Source organism: Rattus norvegicus, chromosome X (assembly GCF_021556685.1).
Source record: "Rattus norvegicus strain SHRSP/BbbUtx chromosome X, alternate assembly SHRSP_T2T, whole genome shotgun sequence".
NCBI classification, from domain to species: Eukaryota; Metazoa; Chordata; class Mammalia; order Rodentia; family Muridae; genus Rattus; species Rattus norvegicus.
Genome location: NC_141554.1, coordinates 108272573 through 108286856, shown reverse-complemented (window position 1 = coordinate 108286856; position 14284 = coordinate 108272573). Strand labels below are relative to the sequence as shown.

The following is a 14284-nucleotide window of genomic DNA, read 5'->3' as shown; positions in this document are numbered from 1 at the left end:
TACACAGCACTTTATCGGTGTATAAACTTGTATGCAAGCACTTTATGTGACCTAACACTAGGTGCTATAGTCGGTAACTTAAAATCTATACTTCATCGGATAAGTAGAGATATTAATACAACTATTCCTATCAACACAAATATTTTATGTAATATTTTGATATCCAGGCTTGCTTAAAATTTAACTCAGATTTATAGTACATTTGAGGAGTACCTGTGTTTTATGTTCCGTGTAATATAAAACTCAAAATTTGGGGGAAAAAAAGCAATCTTAAGCTCTTCAAAACATGGCAGACCCACAATGAATTGTCAGTAGCATGTCAAATTAATAATAATGAGTGACTGCAGGGTATGTCCGGTCTGGCATAGGTTGGGAAGATGGCATTGAGGGTTTGGTTAGAGTGAGGCTGGGGCTGTGGTCATGAATGGGTGCCTCCAGTGGGCTTCGGTTACTGACATGTCTGAGACTCGGACTCCGGGGCTCTCTGACAAGGTTTGAAGTTATTTCTTGAGCAAGTAAATGTGGATTTGGAAAAGCACCGAGGAAGGATGAACCTTGAAGATCAAACACAGGGTCAAGGGGAGAAACATAGAAGAGAAGTGTCTCGATCCTGCCTCTGAAGGAAACAGAATTTTACCCTTCCTCTTACCTATTAACAACTCTACTGAAGGCATTTTTTTCACTAACGACTTCACAGGCTCTGTATTTGCATCAGCTGCTATTTGGCAGTTTGAATCACTGCAGTCCAGGATACAGAGTTATGTTGATGATATAAAAGCTAACTGTTTGGAGAAATTCTGGCCACAAAAGGGAAGTAGTCATCAGAAAAGAGAATAATAAAGAGGTGCAAAGAAGACCCATGGCTCCAATCTTATGTGGAGCACAGGATTGCTTTCTCTGGCAGCAATGGGAGGAGAGGCCCTTAGTCCTGTGTGTACTCATGCCATTACATCCATGCCAGAGACATCACAATGACAACATGAGATGGGCAAGGGGAGTTTGCCATTCTAGACACACACAGCACAATCTTTTGGATTCTGCCTCTTCAAGCCCTCAATGTGGTCCTTTGAGGTGGGCGTCATTAGTTGCTTTCCATACACAGACCCAGAATGCATTGTTCAGAATGATGGAATTCTCCAGAGGAAGGGGTCAAACCTGGCCAATACCTGTATGGACTTAGCATCAAAATGTAGAATGGCAATTTGAGAGGAGAACACTGTAGGGAAACATGGGTATTCTGAGTGATACTGATACAAATCTGTATGGAGAATAAATAAGCAATGTACCAAACATCAGATCATCACTGAAGAAGCAGCAACACAATTATAGCACTAAAAATATCATAGCAATAAGTGATTTAACTAAGCTACAGAAACCAAGACTACTTAGCATCATCAGAACCCAGTTCTCCCACCACAGCAAATACTGGATATTCCAACACACAGCAAAAGCAAGATTTGTATTTAAAATCACATATTATGATGATGATGGAGGACATTAAGAAGAACATAAATAACTCCTTAAAGAAATACAGAACAACACAAGTAAACAAGTAAAAGCCCTTAAAGTGAAAACACAAAAATCCCTTAAAGAATTACAGGAAAACACAACCAAGCAGGTGAAGGACTGGAGGAAAACCACGCAAGATTTAAAAATTGAAATAGAAACAATAAAGAAAGCACAAAGTGAGACAACACTGGAGATAGAAAACCTAGGGAAGAGATTCAGAGTCATAGACACAAGTATCACCAACAGAATAGAAGAGATAAAAGAGAGAATCTCAGGGGCAGAAGATACCATACAAAACATTGACACAATCATCAAAGAAAATGTAAAATGCAAAAAGTTCCTAGCCCAAGACATTCAGGAAATCCAGGATACAATGAAAAGATCAAACCTAAGGATAATAGGTATAGAAGAGAGTGAAGATTCCCAACTTAACAGGCCAGGAAATATCTTCAACAAGTTTATAGCCAAAAACTTCCATAGCCTAAAGCAAGAGATGCGCATAAACATATATGAAACCTATAGACCTGCAAAGATGGACCAGAAAAGAAATTCTATGGAACATTCCATCCTAAAACATAAGAATAACCCTTTTTCTCAACACCTCAAGAAACCTGCTCCAAAAGTGACCATAGAATCAGTCACAATACAGGCCACAAGAAAAAGAATAAGATTGAAAGTATTCCATGAATGTTTTCAGACCAACACAACTAAGGCTGGTCTTCAATAACAAAAAAGGACAGAAAGACCACATACATATTGAAGTTGAGCAACCCTCTACTCAATGATAACTTGATTGAGAAAGAAAAAAAGCAATTCAAGTTTTAAACTTTAATTAAAATGAAGGAACAACATGCCAAAATATATGGGACACAATGAAAGTAGTGGTAAGAGGAAAGTTCATGGCTCTGAGTGCCTCCAGAAAGAAACGGGAGAGTATACACTAGCGGTTTTACAGCACACCTAAAAGCTCTAGAACAAAAAAAAAAAAGCAAATACACCCAAGAGTAGTAGAGGGCAAGAAATAATCAAACTCAGGGCTGAAATCAACCAACTAGAAACAAAAAGAAAAAGATAGAACAATCGTTAGCACAACTAACCAGAGGGCACAGAGAGAGTATCCAAATTAGCAAAATAAGAAATTAAAAGAAAGACTTAAAACTAAATCTGAGAAAATTAAAAAAAAATCATCAGATGCTACTGCGAAAGCTTATACTCGACAAAACTAGAAAATGTGGAGGAAATGGACAGTTCTCTAGACAGATACCAGGTTCCAAAGTAAATCCAGATTAGATAAACCACATAAACATTTCCATAACACTTAAAGAAATAGAAGAAGTTACTAAAAGTCTCCCAACCAAAGAGACCCCAGGACCAGATGGGTTCAGTGCAGAATTCTATCAGATCTTCATAGAAGCAAATTTCCTGAACAAAACACCAATGGCTTATGTTCTAAGATCACAAGTGGACAAAAGGGATCTCATAAAACTGCAAAGCTTCTGTAAGGCAAAGGCTTACAGAAGGACAGTAGGACAAAATGGCAACCAAAAGATTGTGAAAAGATCTTTACCAAACGTACATCCGATAGAGGGCTAATATGCAAAACATACAAAGAACTGAAGACAGTACACTCTAAAGAGCCAATTAACCATATTTAAAAATGGGGTACAGGGCTAAACAAAGAATTCTCAGGTGAGAACTATCGAATGGCTGAGAAGCACCTAAAGAAATGCTCAAACTCCTTAGTCATCAGGGAAATGCAAATCAAAATAACCCTGAGATCCACCTCGAATCAGTCAGAATAGCTAAGATCAAAAACTCAGTTAACAGCAGATGCTGGCGAGGATGTGGAGAAAAAGGAACATTCCTCCATTGTTGGTGGGATTGCAAACTGGTACAACCACTCTGGAAATCAGTCTGGAGGTTCCTCAGAAGATTGGACATTAAAGTACCTGAGGACCCAGCTATACCACTCTTGGGCATATACCCAAAAGATGCTCCAACATACAACAAAGACACATGCTCCACTATGTTCATAGCAGCCTTATTTATAAAAGCCAGGAGCTGGAAAGAACCCAGATGCCCTTCAACAGTGGAATGGACACAGAAAATGTGTTACATCTACACAATGGAGTACTACTCAGCTATCAAAAACAATGACTTCATGAAATGCATAGGCAAATGATGGAACTAGACAGTATCATCCTGAGTGAGGTAATCCAATCACAGAAAAGCACACATGTTATGAAGTCACTGATAAGTGGATTTTAGCCCAAAACTCAAATTACCCAAAATACAATCCACAGACCACATGAAGCTCAAGAAGAAATATGACCAAAGTGCAGATGATTCACTCCTTCTTAAAAGGGGGAACAAAAATATTCATAGGAGGGGAGGTGGAGGCAAAGTTTATAGCAGAGATCGAAGAAATGGCCATTCACACCCGACCCCACATGTGGCCCATATATATGCAGTCACCAAAACTAGTTAAGATGGATGAACCAAAGACGTGCAGGCCAACAGGAACCGTAGAGAGATGTCTCTTGAGAGACACAACCAGAACATGTCAAATACAGAGGTGAATGCTAGCAGCAAACCATTGAACTGAGAAGAGAGATACCCGTGGGAGGAATTAGGAGAAAGGATTGAAAGCGCTAAAGGGGCTTGCAACCCCATAAGAACAACAATGCCAACAAACCAGAGCTACCAGGGACTAAACCACTACCCAAAGACTATACACAGACTGACCCAAGGCTCCAAATGCATATGTAGCACAGAATAGACTTGTTGGGTCACCAGTGGAAGGGGAAGCCCTTGGTCCTGCGAAGGTTGGACTCCCAGTGCGGAGGAACGTCGGAGGAGTGGTAAGCTGGCTGGATGGGACAGAAACACCCTTATGGGGAAAAGGGAGGTGGAGGTGGAGGAGGGAGGGGTTGGGTGCTTAAGGACAGAAAACCGGGCAAGGGGAAAAACTTGAAATGTAAATAAAGAAATATATCCTATAAAAAATTATCCGCTTCAGGAATATCACTGCTGGTTCCAAGACAATGATTACTTTTAAGGCATTGCCTGCCATGAAGGCAAAAACCCGGAGGAAGATGATAAGCAGCCTCAGGTCTGGAATTGTGGTGCAGATTGCAGCATGAATTGCCAGGATTGATCCCGAAGCACCAAGGGAAGGTCCTTATTTTAATGTGGCAACTTTACACACATAACTGACAAAATTGAAAATAACAACTGTACACATGGACATGGGTACAACTTGTTCTTGACCCAGAATGTTCTCGACGCTGGATGAGAAGCTGCACAAAACAGACATATTTGTGCTGTGAGGAATAAGGAGAAATTGTGGACAGAAACTTGGAGACCAAAGGACTTCTGAGGCTGGGTTGTGTGTACAGAATATGTGCATGGTCAGATGCAGGGAATGCAGGGTGTCCATAAGCAGAATGAGAGAGATGTAGTGATTAGGGTGCCTGTCACCTGCTTCAGGCCACCACCTAGGCTATTACACCACTTGTGGATCTCCTTTCTGATGTCTACTTTCTTTTGTGGGCGTATGCTGTCCAACCATTAACTTTTATGTCATCAGCATTACTCTGTACTGTGGACTTCGGTGATTCGAATTGCTAAATATAGCTGATTCAAATACACAGCCTGTGACCTCTATAGTGGTATTAAAGCCTTCTGTCGAGTTGATATAAGGTAGGCATAAGGATTAAAAAAAAAACTGTTTCCATCAGAGGCTGGATCAAGTTACATCTCTTGTATGCTTCTTTACTTGAACCAGCATTTGATCTTCAAGGTTCTTCCTCCCTCAGAACATTTCTAAATCTACAATGTTGCCTAAGATAAAATTTACCCGGATTTGGGCAGCCGCAGAGCCTGGGTCTGAGAGAGCTACTGGTAGGCTCCATAGAAGGGAGGCCCAGAAGACTAAAGGCAACCGTAGACTCGCTGTACCCAACCTCAGAATGCCATCTACCCAACCCCTGCTTCAATATTGCCTGATGTTCCTAATCCTTCAGAAGCACATTTTAATGAATTTAGCACAATATTTTCAAGTGACGTAGGTCTGCCATGTTTTGCAGAGCACAAAATTTGTTGTGGTTCTTGTTCTTGTTTTGTTTGAATTGGAAATTGATTCTTTTCTCATACAGGTGATGACATAAAAATTGCCGATCATGATATACCAATGTGTGATATAAATATCTTCAGGCAGTATAAAAGTAGCTTGTGTCGTTGTGAATTCATATAGGCTGGAAAGGGGGTCTCTAGGGGGCTTTGAGTTGTAGCTCAGTGTTAGAGCGCATACTTTGCATGTATGTTGTCCCAGGTTCGATTCCCGGCCTCTCCAAGCTTTTGCTTTTTCTCTTCAGGATCAGTTTCTACACAGGATCTAGAAGATGTGTCGGTAAAGGCCTCCGTAGTCTGGGGCGTATGGTCAAAGTGCTCATCTATAACCGTGACAACAATATTCCACTCTCACCTTGAAGACGTTCCCATGGAGACCTCTTAGTCTGGGGAGTACAGCGTGGTCATCGCTCTGGGATTATGTTTCTTCACAGCTTCTGCCTTCATGCTGCTGGCAGTTTCCTAGTTGGTATGCTTTCTTGGGTGAATGATGTCAAGGAAGAATGAATTCTGCTTTGAGAGAAATAAGGGAGGATACTGGGAAGGATAAAAGTCTGTTCCCTTCAGTGGCAGCATCCAGGCACTTCTCTACTATGCTTCTCCCCTTGACCCAGTGTTTGATCCTCAAGGTTCATCCTTCCTCGGTGCTTTTCCACACTCACATTTGCTTGCTGAAGAAATAACTTCAACTTGTGTCAGGGAGCCCCAGAGTCTGAGTCTCAGACATGTCAGTAACCGAAGCCCACTGGAGGCACCCATTCATGACCATAGTCCCAGCCTCACTCTACCCAAACTCTCAATGCCATCTTCCCAACCTATGCCCGATTGACAAACCCTGCAGTCACTCATTATTATTAATTTGACATGATACTGACAATTCATTGTGGGACTTCCATGTTTTGAAGAACTTATGATTTCTTTTCTTTTTAAAAGTTTGAGTTTTATATTATTCAGAAAATAAAACCCAGGTACTATTCAGCTGTACTGTAAATCTGAGTTAAATTTTAAGCAAGCCTAAATATCAAAACATTACATAAATATTTGTGTTCATAGGAATAATCATCAATATCTCTACTTATTCGATGAGTTGAAGATTTTAATAGTTATGAACTCTAACACCAAGTATTAGGTCAAATAAAGTGCTTGCATACAAGTTTATACACCGATAAAGGGCTGTGTGTAGAACACATACATTCTCAATGAGGAATCATTTCACACCCCAGGGAATGAACATTGCCTTTTTATGTGTAAAATGAGACATAGATAAGGTACATAAAAGAGTCATAAGTATGTCGGTGACCGGGATGGGGAATCCTGTTCTCTCTGGTGTAAAAGTTACACAGGGAGGCTGGAAATGTAGCTCAGTTTTAGAACATTTCTGTAGAACATAAAGGTCCTGTGACTTACACCCAGTATGGGCCACAAAGGATCACACAGAGGGAGGCAGTCAGAGCAAAAGTAGGCAAGAGTTCCTTAAGCGAGCCAGTATACCCTGAGTCCAGAAAAATAAAGACTTTACAAAACCAGTACTAAGCCATTATATAACTATGGGGAGTAACCAGAAACAGGGAAAGGCCCAAAACTCATTTCTTCGTGTCAGTGGGGGATAGAGTGAGGGGGTGGATTTTTAAGGTAATTGGTAAGTTTGAAGTGAGCAGGTCTGAAGCTGGAGAGCCTTCCTTACATTGGCCTAACCTTTTGTACCTGTTCTCATTTTTCTATACACGTTTTTCTAATTTGTTTTAAAGAAGATTTCTTGTTCTTAATACTATTTTTTTGTTGATAATATTTTCTTTTTTCATAAAAGAAATAAGAGAAAAATCCCATAGCAGCACTTGATTTGAAATTATTAATTACAGGCAGTGAAGAGATGCAGTTCCCGGCATGTTGTAAGAGTGTTGCAGCTCCCTGTAGCTGTAGCCATGTTGCTTCAGTCTGCCTAGGGTTATATGGATTGTGATGGAAGGACTGTTACCCTTGATGATGTAGCTCAGCAGTAGAGCGACTGCCTTGCGATCTAGTGGGCCTGGGTTCGACTCCCAGCATCTCGGGGTCCTTTTTGTGTTCTGGTTTTGCTTCTTCACAAGATATCCAGGCTTTAATTTTATGCTAGGAGAGGATGTATGCATATGTAATTACTGGTTAAAGCGTTCATCTAGGACCATAAGGACAATGGTCATCAATAATCCAGTTATTTCCCTGAGGTTTTAATAGTCTGGTGAGTACAGCGTGGATGTGCCTCCAGGATTGTTTTGTTCTGAGCTTGAGTGAAGCTCTGCTTTCAAGCTGGTGGCAGTTTCCCTAGTGGGTGGCTTTCTCAGGTGACAGATAGCAAGGGTCAATGAGTTCTGCTTGGAGAGAAAAGAAGGGAGGATTGGGCGGAATGTTCCTAGTTACTGAACGGAGAACGGGAGCGTTGTGGTTGCCATGGAAACCAACGTCTTTGTGGACTCTGTTTTTTTTTTTTTTTTTTTTTTTTGGTTCTTTTTTTCGGAGCTGGGGACCGAAGTGGACTCTGTTTTTAATGGCTACTTAGGTGTTGTAGTGATAGGAGCATTCTCTGTAGTCAAGCGTATGGGTTCCCAGAGGTGAGCACTTGAATTTCTCTGAAAGAGGGAAGACAGATGCAACTATTCTTGACCCGAGTATCTATGTATGTATATATGTACACACACACACACACACACACACACACACACACACACACAACTACAGTATACTGTATGAGCAGGAACGTCTGTCAGAGGAGAGGCATTCTCACATGCCTAAAGGAATCTCAGAGCCCTGTAGGATAATATATTCCCTCAGAAGAATCTGAAGGGAATTACTTTCTCCTACAGTTCTGTTTAAGTTTCCACAACTTTCCTAATGGAGCCATTAGGCAGGAAACAAACATTTAAAACTAGAGCACGTCAGGAACACTTCATTTTCAAAACCAATTCTCAGAAGGTGAGCAGCGATTCCTTCTGCCATTTCAAGGGGCTTTGTTTGAGAAAGTTCCGGGGAAACATAATGGGAAACTTTGTTCTTTACTGGCCACATACATTCATCAATAAGTGTAATTTAAGTCTTAAAGAAAGAGCTAGAGTTATCAGTTACAGTAACATAGGACACTAAGGACATTAGCAAACCAGCCAAGTGTGGATATCAGAGAACAATCCTTGGGAGATGATTCTCTCCTTTCTCCAGAGCAACAAATGCTTTACCAGCCAAACCACGATGACACTCCAGTAAATCCTACTCTCAGATGTGCTGATTGTACTTTTCCATTATGTTTCCTGAGCATTTGCTGTCTGAGGAAACAGGCACCACAGCAGTGGTGGGCTTCGGTTACTGACATGTCTGAGACTCAGACTCTGGGGCTCCCTGACAAGGGTTGAAGTTATTTCTTCAGCAAGCAAATGTGAGTTTGGAAAAGCACCGAGGAAGGGCGAACCTTGAAGATCAAACACAGGGTCAAGGGGGGAAACATAGAAGAAAGTGTCTTGATCCTGTCCCTGAAACAGACTTTTCTCCTACCCAGTATCCTCCCTTATTTCTCTCAAAGCACAACTCATTCTTCGTTGACATCATTTACCCGAGAACGCACACCCACTAGGAAACTGCCAGCAGCATGAAGGCAGAAGCTGTGAGGAAACATAATCCCAGAGCGATGACCACGCTGTACTCCCCAGACTAAGAGGTCTCCGTGGGAACGTCTTCAAGGTTAGAGTGGAATATTTTTGTCACGGTTATAGATGAGCACTTTGACCATAAGCCCCAGACTACGGAGGTCTTTACCGACACGTCTTCTAGATCCTGTCTAGAAACTGATCCTGAAGAGAAAAAACAAAAGCTTGGAGAGGCCGGGAATCGAACCTGGGACAACATACATGCAAGGTATGTGCTCTACCACTGAGCTACAACTCAAAGCCTCATTCCAGACCTCTTTCCAGCCTATATGAACTGACAGAGACTCAAGCTACTTTTTATAGTGCCTGAAGATATTTATATCACATATTTGCATATCATTATCGGTAATTTTTATGTCATCACTTCTATGAGAAAAGAATCAATTTCCAATGCAAACAAAACAAGAACAAGAACCACAACAAATTTTGTGCTCTGCAAAACATGGCAGACCTACATTACTTGAAAATATTGTGCTAAATTCATTAGAATGTGCTTCTGAAGGATTAGGAACATCAGGCAATATTGAAGCAGGGATTGGGTAGATGGCATTCTGAGGTTTGGTACAGCGAGTCTACGGTTGCCTTTAGTCTTCTGGGCCTCCCTTCTATGGAGCCTACCAGGAACTCTCTCAGACCCAGGCTCTGCGCCTGCCCAAATCCGGGTATAAATTTTATCTTAGGCAACATTGTACATTTACAAATGTTCTGAGGAAGGACGAACCTTGAAGATCAAACGCAGGGTCAAGTGAAGAAGCGTACAAGAGAAGTACCTTGATCCAGCCTCTGATGGAAAAAGTTTCTTTTTTATCCTTATATCTAGCTTATATCAACTCGACAGAAGGCTTTAATTCCACTATAGAGGTCACAGGCTGTGTATTTGAATTAGCTATATTTAGCAATTCGAATAACCAAAATCCACGGTACAGAGTAATGTTGATGACATAAAAGTTAATGGGTGGACAGCATACGACCACAAAACAAAGTAGACATCAGAAAGGAGGTCCACAAGTGGTGTAATAGTCTAGGTGGTGGTCAGAAGAGGGTGACAGGCACCCTAATCACCACATCTCTCTCATCCTGCTTATGGACACCCTGCATTCCCTGCATCTGACCATGCACATATTCTGTACACACAACCCAGCCTCAGAAGTCCTTTGGTCTCCAAGTTTCTGTCCACAATTTCTCCTTATTCCTCACGGCACAAATATGTCTGTTTTGTGCAGCTTCTCATCCAGCATCGAGAACATTCTGGGTCAAGAACAAGTTGTACCCATGTTCATGTCTTCCATTGTTATTTTCAATTTTGTCAGTTATGTGTGTAAAGTTGCTACATTAAAATAAGGACCTTCCCTTGGTGCTTCAGGAGCAGTCATGGCAATTCTTGCTGCGTTCTGCACCATGATCCCAGACCGGAGGCTCCTTATCATCTTCCTCTGCGTTTTTGCCTTCATGGTAGGCAATGCCTTAAAAGAAATTGTCTTGGAACCAGCAGGGAGGATTCAGGGATTTGATAAGTTTTTATTTTGGAGACGCATCTTGTTGGAACTCTCTTTGGAATAAGGTATATCCAATATTGTCATGACCTCATTTGTAAGAACTAGACAGCCACTAGTGAAAATCTGGCATAAAATAAGGACTAAGGACCCCAAGAAAGGAGATGGCTCTAAGTGAAACAAAAGAATTGAGACAGCTGTGAGTGAAACAAAGGAGACCACTATAATGGTGCATCTGACCCTTGCTGCCTGACATAGTCTCAGCATTGGCTGTCGCAGTGTTTTTAATGTCCTCAGTGTATGTCTAAACAGCACACTATGACAAAATTGTGACACAGATGAATAAAACTCTACAAAATAACGTGCTAATGTATTAGCAATATTCGATCAATCTCAGAGCACCAACCTTTCCAGCTAATTTTCTGAACACACATCGATTCTCTTTTAAATTATGCCTTAACTTTCAGGACGGAAATATTGTTTTCAAAATTTTGGCAGGGCAGTCATTATCTTTCACAACTTTTCTGTACAGTATTTATCACTTCATATATTCTGGGGGTTTTCCTTAAATTTCCTCTTTTATTTAATAGAAGTTTACTTTTCTCAGGTAAATATCCTAATTCCATTTTTTTTATCTTTATTAACATGAGTATTTCTTATTTTCATTTCGATTCTTATTCCCTTTCTTGGATTCCGGGCCAACATCCCCATAACCCCTCCCTATCCCCTTCTATATTGGTGTTCCCCTCCCCATCCTCCCCTATTACCACCCTCCCCCCCCAACAATCACCAAGGGCTTCCCCTTCCACTGGTGCTCTTACTAGGATGTTCATTGCTACCTATGAGGATGGAGCCCAGGGTCAGTCCATGTATAGTCTTTGGGTAGTGGCTTAGTCCCTGGAAGCTCTGGTTGGTTGGCATTGTTGTTCATATGGGGTCTCGAGCACCTTCAAGCTCTTCTGGTTCTTTCTCTTGATTCCTTCAACGGGGGTCCCATTCTCAGTTCAGTGGTTTGCTGCTGGCATTTCGCCTCTGTATTTGCTGTATTCTGGCAGTGTCTCTCAGGAGAGATCTACATCTGGTTCCTGTCTGCCTGCACTTCTTTGCTTCATCCATCTTGTCTAATTGGGTGACTGTGTATGTATGGGCCATCTGTCGGGCAGGCTCTGAATGGGTGTCCCTTCTGCCTCTGTTCTAAACTTTGTCTCCCTATTCCCTGCAAGAGTATTCTTGTTCCCCTTTTAAAGAAGGAGTGAAGCATTCACTATTTGGTCATCCTTCTTGAGTTTCATGTGTTCTGTGCATCTAGGGTAATTCAAGCATTTGGGCTAATAGCCACTTATCAATGAGTGCATACCATGTGTGTTCTTCTGTGATTAGGTTACCTCACTCAGGATGATATTTTCCAGTTCCATCCATTTGCCTATGCTAATTCCAATTTTCTATTTCTCTATTCCTCCGTGTACCACTCCGAATTCCCTCTCATCTGGATCCCCTGCCTTCCTGCATCTCACTACAAAGAGCAGGCTTCTAATAGTCTTCACTATTTCCAAAGATAGTTCTGCCCACGGAAGTCTGTCAATGAAGCAACCTAGGTCATGTCTGCAAACCCTGGATCATTACTGTACCTCAGAGGATGCAAGGCCTCCACTGGCTGGACCAACAGAAATGTGGTATGGAATTTAGTCTGGGAGCTCTCCTGCCAAGCGTGTGATTTAAAATTGGAGTCTAGTAGTACAACGATATCAGGAATAATGATACCCCTGCTCTTCTTTTATACTTCAGGATTCTTTTAGCTGTCCTGGGATGTTTGCTTTTTCATATGAAGTTTAGAATGTCCTTTCAAATTCTGTAAATAAATGTGCTGGTATCTTGATATAAACTGCCATGAATCAGTAAGTTGATTTGGGTAGAATGGACATTTTTACTATATTGGTCTTGGGAGATCTTTCCATCTCCTGATTTCTTCTTCAATTTCTCTCTTCAAACACTTGAAGTTTTTATTTTTGTTTATTTGTTTTCAAGATAGGGTCTCTAGTTGTCATCCTGCCTGTTCTGTAACTCGGCACTATAGACCAGGCTGGCCTCAAAGTCACAAAGGTTCGAATGTCTCTGCATCCCATGCCTTGGGTTAGAGGCATTTGCCAACACTGCCCAGCTAAGACTTGAAGTTTTTATCATCCAATTCTTTATCTTGCTTAGTTCAAGTCTCCGTAAGTTATTTCCTATTATTTGGGACCATGGTGAACAGTGTTTACCCGCCTGCCTTCCAGGGCTGTTATTTGTTTGTAGGAATGCAGGTGATATTTATGAGATAATTTTGTGCACAGATACTGTGCTGAAAGCAATTATTAGCAGTAGACATTTCCTAGTGGTGTTTTTAGGTTCGTATATTCTATCATATCCCCTGTAAATAACTATAAATTGACTCCTTCCTTTCCAATTTGTATGCACTTCAATTTGGATATTCATATCTTTTCAGCTTCATGCTTCTCTTTTTCTTCTCCTACACACAATCAGCCATGTATAGATAAATGTATTCCACAAAACACTACTATGTTTCACTTATGTGTATTCAAAAAAAGATAAAACTATAAGGAAATATCTTCCAATGGAAATGCATGTTCTGAAGTGCTTAACCTTCGCGGAAGGAGGCTAATGTTTTCAGAGCAAAGCCTAAGGAGCCTTCAATGGCATATACACTATGTTAGGCATGGGCATCAACATACATGCTTGCTCTATACTAATATTATTTTTATATTCGCTAATGATGACCACTTTCTACATGTCTTGATTCTGATGTGTTTTACATGGCCTATATCAATGTAGAACTTGTGAAGTACAGGAAAATTCAAAATTATTTTCTTTTTTGGCATTTTTCAATAGTTCCTTCTGTATCAACCTTTATTTAATAGTTGGGGCTACAGTGCCAGTTTTCAGAAGCATACATATAAATACAGTCACAGACCATAAATACCCATCGTGCCAGGTGTCTACCTTCAGGTAAAAAGAAACCCTTCAAATTAAAAAACCTCCGTGCTGAGGTCCACTAACTGCTGAGGTATCTTCATCCAAAGTGTCTAGACACGTGACACCCTTCCCATGAGAACTGGACCCTTGTCCAAAACAAAAAAATGAAACTGATACATTATGCTAAAGTAAACAATATATAAATTATAAAGAGTTAAAATAAATATCATTCCTGGTAAAACTCAATCGTGAGAGACTTTCTCAGTTTTGGCGACAATTTTTAGTTTTAGTCAACGGACAAATTGAATGTGTTCTGAACTTAGTTTCAACACATGGATACACTGGGAAAAGATCCATCACTTCCCGGTAGGCATCATGTCCTTGTGGCCATAACAGGCAATACCCTTTCAGTTATTGTCAAGTGTACATCAATTGTCGTCACCTCGTGCCATAAAGGACAATGGAGCACACTTCCAGTTTTCACTCTAAAACCTATTGGCCCTCTTCTCA

At 40.9% G+C, this 14284-nt stretch overlaps 2 pseudogenes; one reads left to right on the top strand and one right to left on the bottom strand.

Annotated features, from left to right (window-relative positions):
• Nucleotides 1-500: 500 nt before the first annotated feature.
• Nucleotides 501-5423, bottom strand: LOC147998321 (presenilin-associated rhomboid-like protein, mitochondrial pseudogene; annotated as a pseudogene).
• Nucleotides 5424-10424: 5001 nt separating this feature from the next.
• Nucleotides 10425-10982, top strand: LOC134484099 (presenilin-associated rhomboid-like protein, mitochondrial; annotated as a pseudogene).
• The last annotated feature ends 3302 nt before the right edge of the window (nt 10983-14284 follow it).